The sequence below is a fragment of the Athene noctua genome, chromosome 12, assembly GCF_965140245.1.
Source record: "Athene noctua chromosome 12, bAthNoc1.hap1.1, whole genome shotgun sequence".
NCBI lineage: Eukaryota > Metazoa > Chordata > Aves > Strigiformes > Strigidae > Athene > Athene noctua.
The window spans coordinates 16,777,213-16,788,950 of NC_134048.1; positions in this window are offsets into that span (position 1 = coordinate 16,777,213).

Below are 11,738 nucleotides of genomic sequence, written 5' to 3' on the forward strand. Positions count from 1 at the left end.
CCAGTGAATCTCAGATGCATATAATTATTTTTATTTTCCACATAGCTTTCATAGGAAGGGATCACTAGAGATCACACCTCTCAGCCCTGGGGCAGGACCACTCTACCACTGTAATTTCCAATTGATATTTGTCTCCTCTGCTCATAACCTGCCTCCATCTACCCTGCCCTTGGAGCTGGGATGCACATCCCAGCATCTCCCTTCAACCTCCTCTGCTCCAGGCAGAGCCTTTTGTTCTTCCCCTACCCAGGGGCTGTGGGCAAGTGCCTCCAGCGCACCAAGGCTGTGTGTGTCCCTGCAGTGGTTTCAAGCAGCCCTTGCCTGCTGGGAAGCCCCGGAGGTCAGCATGTGGGCAATGCTTTGCCCTGCTGCCAGCCCCGACAGCTTCTCAGGATGGATGGCCACCAGAGTCCGTGGTGACCATCCCCAGGGACCTGCGTCTGTAACGTTCCTGGAGGTCCAGCTCTCTGGTGATGCAAAAGATCAAGGGCCTGAACACACAACTTTGGCTGTGCCTCCAGGGCTGGCTTTGGACCAAAGTGCTGCTCAGCCGGTCACTTCATCCTGGCTTGTGTTGACTTTGGTTTGCCCTAGCTTGACCCCAGCCCCGCGCAGAACAGAGTGATTCACAGCCCCGCCAGGCTTTAGGAGCACATAAAGCATGAAGAAACGAATTTTTTTTTTTTTTTTTTTTTTTTCCTTGAAAACGGGGAAACAATTAGGCTGCTTTGCTTCAGGGCTGGGGGCTCAGTTTTGCTTCTACACAGAACCTCAGGGGATTAACGGTGAGTCCACAGAAGTGGACAGAGCAGTTAAACATGGGAGACAATGCTGCTGAAATATTTACACTGCCCAGTGAGCAATTTCTCATCTTGCCGGAGGGCAGATTCAGCCCTGCCATGCCCCTGCTGCTGCAGGGAGGAGGGGAGGAGAGCTCCTGCCATGGGAAAGGCTTTCTATGCTGACAGTTGGATCTCTAGAAATTCTTTATTTTTTCTTGAGTGGCAAGGAGGGGGATGTTGGTGCGAGAAGTGGCACTGGAAAAAGCAGAGCTCGGGGAAGTCCACGAGGAGGTTGGGCAAAGCAGCTCCGTCCCATACGGGGTCAGCCCTGCCTGCATGCTGCCTGCCAGGTGGCTGGACCACTCGTGTAAAACCCTGAGTGATTCCTTCTTGATGTTTTCCAGGGAAGGACTTGCAAGATAATGATCTTATAATTGCTAAGCTAAACCACAGATTTAGGAAATGCACCCTTGTAAAGGACACATCCAGTCCCTGCACTTGTCTTAGCACTGTCATGGACCACACTGCAACTGGGATTGTTCTCCCGAGGGGAAAAAATGCAGTATTTGACCAAACGTGTGGTGTAATATTTGCAAAGTGTATGCAAAACCATGGAAATGTCCTTGTCTCTGCAAATTGTCAGAGATGAGGGTGTGAAGAGGGAGCTGTTGTCCCTTGTCCTTCCTTGAGAGATGCTGAAGGAGCAAGTGTGCAGTACTGGCATCCCTTTGCCCTTTGGTGCTCACTCAGGAGATCCAGCCAAAGGAAATCACAAGACTCAAGTGTTAACTCCAAAAATCAAGCAGGAGAAGGTTTTTGCTGGATCTTTATCCTCACACTCTTGCTGGGTGGGTGGGTGGGTGGGCTGGCAGGGTTTTTAATGAGTGAATCTCATTAGCCCACTTAAGGTAAAACGATGTTGTGTTGTGAGTGCCCTGCTTCTGAGACGGGGCTGGATCAGGAATCAGCCTGCAAAGGCTGCTGTCTGCCCGGCGGGGTGTTTTCCCAAAATCTCACCACAATCTCAGCTGAAGGATGCTCTTTGCTCTCCCTTCATCACAAAACTGGTGGGAAGTTTATCCCTGCTGGCCTCTGGGGATTCCTCAGCCTTCGGGGCTGCTCCCCCCCAAATCCTATTCCCAGATTCATGGCTGGGCAGAGCCTTTGCTTCCTCGGCCATGGCTCAGCTCTTCCCGGAGCATCTTGGGCACAAGCTGGAGGTAGCTCACATCTTTCCCACCTGGGTCCTGAGTTTGGCATCATTAAGAAACAACACCCCAGTTCTTTTTGTTCTTTTGCCAGTTTATAGCTCCTGGCTTTGCCGCAGCTTTCAGCTGCTTTCTCAGTCCCTGGCTGGCCATTCAAGACTGCTGCATTAGTCCTCAGCCTTCCAACCGAGGATGTTTTTTGCAATTGTCCCCCCTAAGCAGGGCTTTGCTCAAGCTGATGTTAATGGATGACAGCAGAAATATCTCAGAAGACTTTTAAAACCCTGCTGTTCTTGAAACTTTTATTTGGCTACAACAGCTCCTGTGTGATCACTGCTTGGGTTGCTTGAACAACTGCTGGAGACTAATGTGGGCTGTGTCTCTTGGGGACCACCAAAGCCAGACAGAAAGGCCAGCAAGGGTAGTGACAAAAGTGATGATCTTGCTAAGAAAAGCTGTAACAGAAAACCCAGAGCTGCCCATAAATCCCATCGTCTTGTTATGCTACTGAGCAAAAACCAAAACCAAGATGAAAAAATTGCAAATATTTGCTGTAAAGCCTGTACATTATAAAACTCAAGACATAAAAATAATAACAAAGCTGCAGAAAATCTGGAGGCACAAGCTCTGACCGAGCCAAAACAGCCCATCCAAGGCATGTTGCGGGCAGGAGAAGGCAGCCAGCGACGTCTCACCACAAGGCTGCAGGGTCCAACCTGCAAAACTTGTTCTGTATTTCCAGCTAATTAAAATTCCTTGAACTAAGGAATAATCATGTGCATTATGAAACGTTTCCCCCCTGCTAACATTTTAATTGCCAGCCTCTCCCTGCTCTGGGTGGGGAAAGGGGAATAGGAAGTTGAGAAGTCAAAGCGAATCATCCGAAGGAACAGATGGAGCGAGGAGGGGACCGGGCAGGGATTAGCACTCTGCACATGCCTCCACGCACGCACACACACACACCCGGGCACAGCAGGGCTTCTCTCTCAGCACGGTGAGAAGAAACCAGTTCAAACAACAGGTCTTGCATTAATATATCATTCTCTATAAATAAATCAATAAAAAGAGAGCTGTTTGGCTGCTCCTCCTCTGGGTTGCTTAGGAGCCCTGTGATACTTCAGGTCCTGCTTCATCCTTGAGCTTAGTGGGAAGGGGACACTGGTGTCCCCTCTTTTGCATAGTCTGGCAGAGGTTGAGGACATGATGCAACCCTCTCTGAGCCCCCCCCTCAGCTCTGTGGATGCCCCATGCTCTTTCGAGGGAGCAGGATTGCAGCCGCAGGGAGCAGCCTGGCTTGGGAGGGAGTCACCCCCAGAGGAGGAACCTCTGCCCAGAGGTTTGAGGCTGTTGCCATTTATTTATAGCATCAGTGCTTTACAGCAATGGAGCCCAAAGTGAGAGTTTTAAGTTTGTTTCTAAGATTCTTGGGGAAAAAAACCCAACAAACAAACAAACAAACAAACAAAAACTTGGAAAAAATATTGGGGGGCTGGAGGGAAGAGCTTCTGTGTATTTCCATAGAGGTTATAAAACAGTCCTGTGGGAATAGAGCAGCATCATCCGGGACACTGGGATCCTGCATCCAGGGTTGCCCCATCCCAACATGCAGGCTGCAAAACCAAACAGGGTTTTGGCGAACTATTAAGGGGCTAATTAAGAGCCTCTAAAGATGAAAACGTCATCTGACAAACTGCAGAATGGGGCTGAGAGCAATTCCCGCTGCATGGCTGTGAAACAGCTGGGCTTTACGTGGTTCTGCCTCTGGTTGGTTTGCAAATTTAATAGGACACTCAAGAGCGTGTGGATAGGAAACCCAAAACTTGCTTTGTCTTCTCTCCACATGTGCTTGCAGGCTCCCTGTCAATTTTGCAGCGTGTTTGCACTTCTTTTTCCAACAGCTTCTGTCTTATTGAGGAAATATGATCTAAACCACCAAAGCTCTGATGGACTGGGGCTCTGCACAGAGAAATGCCATGTAATGCCTCCCAGGGCGGATGCTGGCAGATAATACACCAGAACAAGAAGTTCAGGTGGTTTGAGATAAATTGTGTGTGCTGGGTTTTAATGCACGTTCAGAGCTGCTCTGTTTTTTGACGAAGGCAAGAAACTAGCATTTTTGAGTCTGCTGCTCTCAACAACAAAAGTTACCTGCAGTGAAAATTTTTAATATAACCTACAGGGAGCTGGTGCATGCGGCCGCGCCGACAGCATGATGTCCCATGCTGGGAGATTTCTGCTTTCTTGGAGGATTCGCTCCGGTGTCCAGAGCCGAGGAGCTGCTCAAGGCAAGAGCAGTTCTGCTCAGTGATGGACCAGCTGCTGAGCCTGGTCTGAGCTCTGTCAGGAGGAGCAGCATTACAGGCCTTGTCCTGTCCCTCGTGTCTCAGCTTCAGCAGGTCATCTGATGGCATGTCAGCTCTTCCAACATAAAGAAACCCATCACCTCGCTCAAACCAATGGGTCTGTGCAGTGAACTCTGCAATTTCCAGTACTTTCCGGGGACCTCACCACAAGCCCCTTGTCTCACTGGTTGTCCATGTTTGGTGTCCCTTCACTCCCTTGTGCACTCAAACGTTATGTGACATCCTTCCTCAAATCCAGGTTTATCTTGCAATCAGCAGGGGATGGCAGGGCTGTGGTGTCTTAACATGCTGGGAGGATCAATAACACAATATTTCAAGGTGAGGGTTTTGGGAAGAGATCCCTCCTGTGTGCAGAAAGCCCTTCAGGGTAGGACAAGGGCTAAAAGGGAAACCCAAAGCCAAATGAGAGCTACATCAGTGGTGGGAAATGCTGCTGCTCACGGCCTGCTTGAGGAGTTTGATCTTGCCCTTGTCCTGAGACCAACTTCAACTCCTCTCCTGCCTGTCCTGGGGAAGGCCACCAGCTCTCCTTCCCTCTCCCTGACATGAGGACCCTGTTAGCAAGTAGAAGACACCCCAGTGTGCTCTCCTTGGAGTGAGGAGCTACTGTGGTGTTGTGGGACACAAGCGACAGCACCGGGGCTCTTGGTGCACACTTCAGATCCCCTGGGCATGAAGCTGTGAGCGTGCAGCATCACCAGCACAACCAGGACCGAGTCCTTCTGTCTTGCCTCTGCTGCTGTCGTTAGTGCTCTGCGGCAGCTCCACATCATCCTCAGGGATGCTCTAATTGCTGCTGCTGGTCACAGAAAGTGTCAGCTAGGAAAAGATCAATGCTCCATCCCTCCCAGCATCCCCCAAGCAGCTGATGCCACAGCAGCTCTGTCCTTTAATGCCCCTCATCACACGCAGTGCTGCCGAGGGGCACGGTCCCTGCTGCTGCCCACCTCCCACCCTGCAACACGGGGAGCAAACCCTCTCTGATATTGCTCCAGCCCAGAGGCTGCCCTGACAGTGCGTTCACTGGCTGTGGGCACCCACTCGCTTGCAGCACACATGTGACTCTTGTACCTGAGTCCCAAATGTGAGTTGAGCCCTTAAGCATCTGATTTTTAATAAATCAAAGTGCTGTTTGTTTTGGGGAGACCCTCCAGCACCGAGCCTCCCCCTCTCCCCTTGCTGCCTGCATGTTTCACTAGGCAGCGGGTGCGAAGGCTGCTGAAAGCACCGAGGAGACCCCGCGGGGCCCTGGAGCAGGTGAGCAGGGCTGGAAACAGCTGCCTGGTGCTGATGGGGGTCTGCAGGGCATTTCCCACATGAAGCCCCTGCTTCACCCATGGGATAAATGAGCAGCGGGTTTTATCTGGATGGTAACCAACCTGGCACTTGTTCATCAGCTCATTATGCCCCTGCCCTGCAGCCACTGCTCCCAGAAAAACTCCTGCTTCTGCCTCTGCCTGGCTGGAGCCTTCTGCCTGGGGACTGCAGGAAAATTTGCAGATTAAATAACTCAAACATGTCCTTAGGAAGAGATTATTCCTCTCCTCTCCTCTCCTCCCCTCCCCTCCCCTCCCCTCCCCTCCCCATCTGCCCAGGAGGATAAAGGTGAAATGAATCCCCATCTTGAGGCACCTCGCACCAGGCTCCCAGGTGGAAAAGCAAAGCTCCTTATGGATTGGAAATAAAATTCAGACTCTCTTAATGCTTATTTAGGCGTGACTGGCTGCAGCCCGCATGGGCAGAGCAGCCTTGCTCTGGCAGAAGGACCTTTGCTGACCTTCCCCTGGATCATGGCACAGCCCCAGCTGCAGTGGCTGTGCTCCTCCGCCTTGCTGCAGTCCTCGGGCACGGCTGGACAAGCCCTGGCTCTGTGCTACGTTAAGCAGGGAGAATAGCAGCAGCGTTTCCTCTCCTCAAGCCATGAGCACTAAATGTTGCCCTAATAATCAAATGGCTTTTCATCCCTGTAAACCATGTCCTGCTAATGCTTCCCACAGACACAGCCCAGAACCCATCCTCTCCCACCTCACTCATTTTCCGCTTAGTCTGCCCCTTTATTGCTTAATAAATGGCATTTGATTCAATTCTGTCATCTGCCTGCAAACCTGCCATGGCTGCGGTCCTCCCCCGAGGCAGGCACCATCCCAGCTTGCCGGAGCTCCTGCCTCCCAAATCCTGCAGAAGCAGCGCTGCCGAGGGGGGACGGGGCTGAGTGAAGGAGCTGGACCCCAGCAGACAGCTCCCAGGTCCCTCCATCAAGGAGCTGGGAGAGCCCTTTGACAGTCAGGTCCTTGTGCCAGAGGAGAAGTTTTGGCGTGAGCCATGAGCAGGCGATGACCGCTCTCAGCACAGTATTACTTTGTCCCTATGGCCAAGCCCAGAGTGCAAAATGAAGCCACATATCGGCCATTCAGCCAACAGCAGCAAGCAGTGGCACCAAGGGGGACAGAGGCCGTGGGCACTGTGTGACAGTCCAGGAGAGCTCAGCTCCAGACCAGGGGCAATCTGGGGTGATTAGTGGCTCCAGAGCTCCAGGAAGGGTTGAGGATGGCACCGCAGGGGCTATGCTGTGGTCCCTGGCTCCGAGCTGCCGGCTGCCAGGGGCACCTTCCCGGGAGGCTCGGGGAGAGGTGAGGGTGCAGCACTCGCACCACAAACATCCGCACCTTTCTGTGGCAGGGCTTTGCCAGCACTGCTGTCAGCTAAATAGCAATTTTGGTCTCTCTCCCATCGAAGAGAGATCCCTCCAGCAATGCTTGCAGCAAGTGGAGCCAGAGGGACACGTATTTTCAGCATCTGCTGAGATGAGGAGTCTGCAGGATGCTCCCTCCATCGTCTGCCGTGGTGAACCTGCCGGCTCCAAATGTCACCTGTGAGCTGGAGAGAGCAGCGGCTCCTTTGGCAGGCTGAGCCCATCCTCCCACCCTTAATTGTAGTGTTATAAACATGAAATCTCAGCAGGGCTGCCAAGGAAAAAGCTCCAAATCACAACTACCTGCCATTATAGTAAGATGGCCAAGCAAACAGCTTCTTGCATCAGTGCTGCCTTTTAAATATTCTCAGCTGGGGGTTGATGCAGCTTCTTTGGGTTTGTCTTTCAAGAGAGAAAACTAAACCATTTTTATCTTAAATAGCAAAATCTTGGTCACTGTCCAGCTTTACCACTTGCTTGTCAACTCAGACACCTTTGGCATGATGAATGCTTCAGCCAAGGAGTGAGAAAAGTGCTTATTTTCTGTGCGAAGGGTGGGGGGGTGCCTCGTTCCCATCCCAGCTCCCCACACAGCCCTTCCCAGCGTGTGCTGGTGTGCACATCGCTCTCATCAGCTCGGCAGCGGCACAGTGGCGAGGTTCCCCGAACACTTTAGTGCATAATAGGACTGGTTCAATAATCCCATTACAGTCTGTCTTCAGGATGCCAGGACTAATTGGCAGACGCTGGGACCTTCATCCCCAGCTGGAATTTTATTGCTCATCACAATTAACCGCGATGCTAAAGTCTCTCGGCTGCACATGTGCCATTAGCTCAGTCTGGAGCTGTGTCCTCGCTGGGCACTTTCAGGGCCCCACTGCCCCCTGTCCCCAGCCTCTGGCAGGGAAAGTACATGGTTATTGCTGCAGCTGATTTGCCTTTACTTCATGCCGTTTGCAGCTTAATAGGATTTATTTTGCGCATGTCCAGTTGGAGCTGCTTGCTGCATGAAACGCTGGCTGGAAGCCGCCGTGCTGGCGGCACTGGGGAAGATGAGGACAGCCCCAGCCTGGCCGTGGTGGTGGGATGGGGATGAGTGGCCTGAGCTGGCACTGCAGGTCTAAGGGGCCAGAGGAGGGGCTGTCATTAAGCTGAGCCTTTGCTGGTCTGGTCATATCTCTCTATCACAGCTCTTGGCTTCACCAAACTGCCCCTTCCCAACAGAGCTTTTGACATGTGCTTCGCTCTGAATGCGGGCAGAGGCTCAGCTCACTCCAGTGCAATGGGTACATTTGTTTAAGTGTGAGCTTTGTTGTTTTGTTTTGGTTTTGTTTGTTTGTTTGTTTGTTTTTTCCTAATCTGAAGCTGTTAAACAGCAATTGCGGCTCATCCTGGTGGCTTGTTTTCAGCTGCTCTGGGATGTGCCATTTCCAGGGCCCCGGAGAGAGCAGAGGGCTGAGGACAGACTCTGATAATGCAGCTGGTGACAGTTTTATTTCCATTTAAGCAATTGAGACTTCAGAGACTCTGCTCCCACTGTGGCACTTTGTAGTGATGAGGAATAAACTCTTTGCCTCTGCATTCATGTTTCCCATCCTCATATGTGACTTAGATCCCAGCACTGCAGACAGAAGCTTTGAAAGCACACAAACCTCCTCCCACAGCCCACCCTTCAGCCAGAGACTTATTATCAGAAGATACTGCAAATGCCAAAATTTTGCAAGCCTCCAGAAAGTGATTAGACAAATTCTAGGAAGAAAAAAATCCATCAAGAGCTATTAAGCACTGAGACAAGCTCTGGGACCCAGATGGGTGGATGCCAGGGAAGTGTCCCTCAAGTCTGCCTGATCCCTCCTGCTCTCTTCATCACCTCCTCTTGGTCAGGTCCAGTGCTGGGATGCTGGGTGAAGGGGCCCTTCGTCTGGCCCAGACATGCTGATCTTGGGCCTCCTCCTCTCCCTCTCCCTCTCCTCGTTCACAGGGTGTTATTTCAGGGTCTCCATACTGTGCAGGGCTCTCTTTGCTATTAGGTTCTGGAGTTTTTAGAATCAAGAGCTGATATTTATCAGTGTTGGATCAGGATGGCAGGAGGATCTGGAGTGCTGCAAAGAAGCCTTTGGGATGAGGATCCATCGTGGAGCCAAACACGGGAAAGCAAAGGGTGGCTCTTCAGAAAACAACTTGTTGAAACGAGGAGAAAAGGGAGGCTGGAAGAGGTTTGTTTTGGTTTTCACAGCTGAGGCTGGCGTGTGGGATTGACAAAGCCTAAAAGCCCACAGGATGCAGCCAGGGAGGGCTGTGCCATCGGGCTGCACCAGCTGCACCAGTGCCTGGCTGGGGCTGAGCTTCAGCTGCCACTGGAGAAATCTCACCACAGGAACAATGGCTTTTGTGTTAAAGGTGGGCTATAGAAGAGGGTAAAACCAAGCAGCAACCTAAAGTACATTTCAGTCCTCTCTTCACTGTTTTTCAGGTTGGATAAAACCCTGGTTTAGTTCATTTCTCCCAGCTCTAGCTGTTAGTCAAAATAAAACCCTTCCCTGAATTAATTCTTTCTGGCTCCAGGTCATGTTCTCCTGGTTTCAAACCCATCACCCTGTCCTGCTGGCACCTTGCAACCCAGTGAGATGCTGTGCCCAAATCCACGCCTGGGAGCATGCCATGGCCTGGCAGAGGCAGCGTGCCTGACCCCTTTGGTACCCAGCTCCTACAGCTCCCCCCTGCCTGCACCCACCCCCGGGCTGCCCACCGGCACACATGCCTGTATTACTTTTATCCCAATAACTGCGCCAGCCTCGCTCTTCCACTCCTGAGTCTGTCATCTTTTGGAGGATGAGATCCCAGTTGTGTGGATGCCTGTCTGGTTCATTGCCTCCTCCCTGTCCAGCTGGGCGATGCTGCTGGCTTTGAGCTGCCTGCCCCTGCCTGCATCCCGGGAGGGGACCTGGGGATGGGGAGAGGCGAGTGCTCAGCTCCTGCCTCCTTGGTTTTGAGCTTTGATTCCAGCACAGAGCTGTGCGTTGGGGCAGTATTTCATGCTTGCCGATGTCGGCAGATAAACCTTTGATTTTCACTTCTGGGAATAATAGCACAGTAATGAATTATATTCACAAGAATAACTGTAATAGTCATAAAACTGCAAATAGAAGAAAACTGTAAATCAGTCACCCCCTTGTAATGTGCTTACTTCATCTGAATCACCCTCCCTGGGCAGATTATCAATTTTATTTGGCTTTTCCATCCTAAACTTTTATTAAGTGGGGTGCCTCATGCGTAAAGATACTGAGCACAAGCCATATGTTCCAGGGATTTATCTGTTTATTTTGCCCTCCTTCCCTCCCTCTCCCCTCCTGCTCGCAGCTCTCGGGACCTGCAGGCAGCTGACTTCGGACCATAAAAACACATGTCCCCGGTGTCACTTTACCTTTATTATGCAAAAAAAATAAGCTGCCAGGCTTCTTCTATGCTGTGCAGAATTAGCCAGACCCTGCACCACATTTAGACTTCCATAGAATTAAAACAGAAACCATTAGCATAGCTCCAAGGTAATCAAGGGGCCACATCCTGGACCCCAGCATGTCCTGGGCTGCAGCACAAAGCTGTTGCTGCTCCCAGCTGATGGCACAATGCTCACCCCAAGCCCCGAGGGTCAACTGGGGCATCCCCTGGGCATGGAGAGGGCTGTGAGGGCAACTGGGGCAGCATCGAGGGAAGGACGGTGATAACTTACTGCTGCACTGCTGAGACTGAGCACAGATGGAGAAGGTGGTTTTGAAGGCAGAGCTGCAGCACCGATTGCTACCCGGTGTCTCTGCCATGCTGATCGCCGTGCCTCCTCCTGGCCATGGAGGGAGGCAGCGGCAAAGATATTCTGGGTGCAAGCATCTTCCCTTGCTGAGTACAACATGGTAACTTTTAGCAAAGTTGTCATATTTTCTCTTTTTATTGGAGAATCATAAAAAAGATCCCTTTCTGCTTCTCTCACAGCTGCCTGCCCATGCCCTTTTCCATGTTTCCTAGCAGAAATTCCCTGGCTGCAGTGTGTTCAGGGGCTGCAAGGCTGGCATGAGAACAACGCTGAATCAACACTGATGCGAAAGGCGTCAGAGAAGCCAAATGAGCTGGGGAAAGGTGCAAATTACAGTCAGCAAAATGCAGCTGTTCGGCTCGGTGACCTTTTCGAAGGTGAGGAGCAAGCTGGAGTAGAGTTTGCTTCAGCTGGACGTGAACTTGCCAGGGCCTGCATGGTATTTCATGGCTTTTGGAAACACTGGCTGCAATTTTCCATCATAATGCAGCAGGGAAAAAGGGAAAAACCACAGACTGTGTGATTTACCAGATGCTTCTCTTGGATATTTCCATCTGTGATCTGAAATTACCAAGTAATGCAGAAATCCCGAATTGTTGCTCCAACTACTCCCATTGAGTGTGCTTTTGCCATGATTTTTCATGCAACTCCAGCTTCTCCTTCCCTGTGCCCAGCAGCCTCCAGCGCTGGATCTGGCTGTGGCTGCCCCCTGCCCAGCAGCACATTGGTTTTGTGCCTCACGATGGTCAGTGAATTTGCAAGAGGTGATGTAAGAAAGTGTTCAGGTGATTTTTGTGCCCATACAGCTCGTCTTTGAGTCCAAAATTTCGATTTCTTGAGTTAATGAAAATAATTTTGTCTAGTTAATCACAGCTAATAAAGCTG